This window comes from Colobus angolensis, unplaced genomic scaffold (assembly GCF_000951035.1).
Source record: "Colobus angolensis palliatus isolate OR3802 unplaced genomic scaffold, Cang.pa_1.0 Scaffold16, whole genome shotgun sequence".
NCBI classification, from domain to species: Eukaryota; Metazoa; Chordata; class Mammalia; order Primates; family Cercopithecidae; genus Colobus; species Colobus angolensis.
In genome coordinates, this window is record NW_012114710.1 from 18,742,356 (window position 1) to 18,746,868 (window position 4,513).

Sequence of the window (4,513 nt, forward strand, 5' to 3'; positions counted from 1 at the left end):
GACTCCGTCTCAAAAAAAAAAAAAAAACAAAGAAATTTACCTGATGGATTTTCTCCCCAAGGCCAAATCACTGAATAGTAAATCTAATGAAGGTACTATTCCTAAATGTAAAGGATAACACGTAAATTATTAAAAAGCAGTCTCAGAACTAGAAAAATGGTCAGCTATATCAGCAGACTCAGATTCAGGCTTTCATGTCACAGATACTTCTGTCACAGACCTTGGCAAATATGTGTTTTGTGTCGGTCTTATAACTGTCTTTAGAATCATGGGGACTTATTCATTCATTCAAAAAGTTTTATGGCCTACATTTTATGTGTTAGTTATAGTGCTGGGTTCTGAGACTACAGCAGCGAACACACAAAGCAATACAAGGACAAACTTTTTTCCTTCATTCATCCACTATTCATTATGTGTCTTCATTTTGAGTACTGACTAGGGATAAAGTGCTGTGCTAAATATACATACATTAGTAAGTATATATTACTATAACTGCAAATGAGAAGATAAGCCACTGATTATGATGTTACTGCTATCTTTCTCTTTTCTTTCCATAAAATGGGATGTCCTTTTGCCCCAAGTGTTGGTCTTAAATTGCAAATGAAAAGAAAATTCTCAGTGGGATGCTGACATGCATAGATAAATGAAAACAGAGCTCCCCTTTCTCATGCTCCATTCACCTCCCTGCCAACTCTCTATATGCGCTCACTTTGATTGTCCCAAGACCAAGATGAGAAGTGTCCCATAGGAACCAAGACGACTTCCTCACATCGTTAATTAGGACTGTTTCTCTTATAGAACTAAATGGCATCATGACCCATAATTTTCGTGACCTTCATAGAGGATCATGGAGACAACCTATGAAAATGATTTGTTTTAAAAGAAAACACTGAAAGGGTTAATCTGCTGCTCCACAGGCCTAACCTCCTGGGATTAAACCACAGGTATGGAGCTCACTAAATGTGCTTAGTAACAACAAGCTAAAAATAGAAAAAAGCATAGTGCTGTTATTGTATGAGTTTCCCTCCAAGGTTTTGTCAGATAAACATCACAACCACCAAGGGGATTGTGAACAGGTTCCTTGCAGGGTAGGTTAGATACTTATTTTTTTTCAGACAGTCATACCATAGCCAGTTCTCAGCATACTTCTTTTAAGGTAATTAAATGTTTGAGAATTAGTGTTCCTACCTGATTGGAAACCTTCTTGTCTTTAATTCATTGACTATAGTAGATCTCTTTTTTCTCGGAGATGACCTTCAGATTTCTATCAGAAATTGCTTCTTTGGGGAAACCAGGGCTTCTCAGAAAGTCAGGAAACTGAAATGGAGATAGAAGAGAAAGGGAAATTATCTGTACATATAAGTTTCACTTTTTAAAAATTTTAAGCAAATGTTCAAGCATCCATCTTTTGAACAGTATCATAACTTCAGGAAATTTTATAGTTTACAAGTATGAATTCTCACAGGACAAACATGTGATGCGAGTATAGGTTGCATTTTGGGATTTCAAGTCAAGGAGTCTTCAAAAGAGTCCTGGTTAGTCTTTGTTAATTAATTGTGTGTGTGTGTGTGTGTGTGTGTGTGTGTGTGTGTCTGTGTGTAGCTTTTTTTCTGATGGGGTGGTGGGGAAAGAATAAATCTGTTGACTACTAGTCAGTGATGTAGAGGGCAAAAAAGGCAAGTTTTCTGTCTTTTTAAAATATTCACTTCCGTTCTTCAGTCTTCATCTAGATTTCTCTTCCATCTTCACTTAGATCTTCAAAAAATTAATTTGAATAAACTTAATTATTCATAAACATTGGAATTTGTTGAAAGATATTTTGCAGAGACTTTTAATGTCTGTTTAAGCTTTGCCATCACACACAAAATTGTGTGTGTGTAGCTTTTTTTGTGATGAGATGGTGGGAGAGAACAAATCTGTTGACTACTACTTAGAGATTTAGAAAGATGGACAGATTTAGAAAGATGGATATTAGGGTAAAGTGAAGCAAATTATGCAATAAGTTCCAACACTGTGATTCTGAAACAATAATAGCAGACTTCTGGGTGACTAAGGAGTAACCTTCTCAAATTATACTCATACCTGTTATAGACCATCTGTTCACAAATTCTATACTATCATTCATCATTTATAGAAAACAAATGACACGATCTCTCATTCCCTACACTTCTTGGCCATTCTCATATACATTTTTTCTATCTTTAATGTCATATTCTTTTCCATCTGTTTGAAAACATTAGGATCGAGGAGAGACAGACCATGAGCCAGCCTTCAGCATCTGTACCAGTGTTGGCCCTGAAAGGAACATTGGGCTATTAGGAGACTAGACGTGATTTGGGATTGTCTGAGACTGATCTCCCTCAGAAGCAGAGCCTGAGAAAAGAATTTGAATTCAAACCATTCCTGGGAAGTGAGCAAGGAAACTCAGGAGTAGAGTGGGAATTGAGAATAGAGGCATGAAAGAAAGCCAAGAGAGGCACAGCACTGAATAGGTTACTCTTGGGGGGAACTGTTACAAGTCCCTCAGAGGAGTTCTGTGAAAACCTGCAGAACATTCCTCAGGGTTATCCCCACCCGTGGGTTGGAAAGCTGAAGTGTTCATATTCCAAATCCACTCTGTCATGGGTTGAAAGTTTCAACCAGATATGTTATCTCCTGCACACTTCTGGCCTGCCCTAAAGAGATGTTTGCAGGTGATGGCACAATTCTATCAGTATGCACTGGAATGCTGAGTGTAAGGGGAGATGTAGGCGGCCTCTGACAGCATGGGATACAGTGGCATTGGGGTATTAAAGGTTATCTTGTAAGTCCAAGTGGATAAACTTTAGTTCCTGGGTTGACAGTTTTCTTTTGAGGTAATTAAGTACTAATGCATTGATAACAATTTCCTCTATTAAATCAAATCAAAGTTCCTAAGTCTCTAATCTCCTGAAAAATGTTGTATCTTTGATACAGTCCTAGTTAAAAAAAAAAAAAGGAAAAATTAAGATTTCAAGTTGACCATTAATTCATCACTCATTTAACACTCACTGAACACCTAATGTATACCAAGGATTAAGTTAGACATTAGTGTAATCTTTATTAAAATCATTATCTTACCATCAATAATTTATTGGGGCATCCAGATAGTACAAATTATTACACAGTGCAATGGAAAAGAGAGCAGAGTGTTCATTCTGTGGACCAATAATAAGTGAGTGTTATTTGCAGGTCTTCCTGTAGAAGGCAGTACTGGAGATGGATGTATAATGTGAAGGAGAGGGAAATTTTTGAGTCAAAGAGAAGACAAATTCACAGTAGAAAGAAAGAAATTGGTTAAGGAACAGAATAGAAATAAATGCCATATACAACCGGTATAAAGAGTGCTTATAGGGGTGTACAAAACGAAGAAAACAGAGAGTATGGTAGCAGCCAGATAAAGAATGGTTTGTGTATGTATGAAAAGGATGTGGAATTTAATTCTAAGGAAGACGGAAAGCCACTGAATGATTTTTAACAGAAAAGTTCAAGTTAGAAGAAGATAGAAAGCTTTACTTGCATAACATGATCAGATGTTTGTTTTAGACAGGTCACTTTGGAAATACTGGGGCTTGATTGTTGGAGAAGGGTAGTTGCAATCCTAGACACAGAAAGATTAGTTAATAGTCCATTAATATAAGCCAAAGAAGAAACTGGATATGAAGTTTGTGCATGGCAGTTCTTTGCTTTCAGTACTGGAGGAATGTTATGCCAATACTTCTGACATCCATAGTTTCAGATCCGAAATCTGCTGTCACTTGAATTGGTGTTTCTCTGCAAGCAATGCATTGTTTCTCTCTGTCTGCTTTTCAGACTTTTTTCCTTTCTCTTTACATTTCAGAAGTTCAATTATGATGTGCCTTGGCATGAATATCTTTGTGTCTACCCTATTTGAGTTTTGCTTAGGTTCTTGAATCTGTACGTTTACGTCTTTTGCCAGTTTGGGGAACTGTTCTGTCATTATTTCTTCAGATAATTTTTCCATCTCACTGGCTCTCTGTTTTCATTCTGGGAGTTTGATGATATGGATGTTATTTTTTAATTTTTTGTTCACAGGTTCCTGAGATCCTGCCCACTTATTCACTAAGCCTATGTTTTCCTCTCTGTTTTTCAGGTTTGGTAAATTCTATTGATCTGATCTTGAGGTCACTGATATTATGCTTTGTCATCTCCACTCTACTCCTGAGCCTGCCCAACAAAGGTTTTTATTTTGGTTATTGTATTTGTCAGCTCTATTTTTTTTTACTTGTTTTTGTTTTATAACATCTATTTTGTTGCTTATACTTTCTATTTTTTCATTTATTTCAAGAAATACATAATTGGTTTTTTGAAACATTTATGTGATATCTTATTTAAAATCCCTGTCAGGTAATTTCAACAACTGATTTATCTCGGTGTTAGTGTGCGCTGCCCATAATTTTTTTTCATTCATTTTGTGATTCCCTGGTTCTTGGTATAATGAGTAGTTTTCAATTGTATTGTGAATATTATGAGT

General features: G+C 36.3%; 1 protein-coding gene across 1 annotated transcript in view; it reads right to left on the reverse strand.

The window, feature by feature from the left end:
- PKIA (protein kinase (cAMP-dependent, catalytic) inhibitor alpha) overlaps positions 1-1,319 on the reverse strand; it is a 32,574-nt gene extending 31,255 nt beyond the window's left edge. Inside the window, exon 1 of the mRNA XM_011937161.1 lies at positions 1,189-1,319. The gene's annotated coding sequence lies outside the window, so the exon portion shown is untranslated. The remainder of the gene's footprint in view (positions 1-1,188) is intronic.
- Between the last annotated feature and the right edge of the window lie 3,194 nt (positions 1,320-4,513).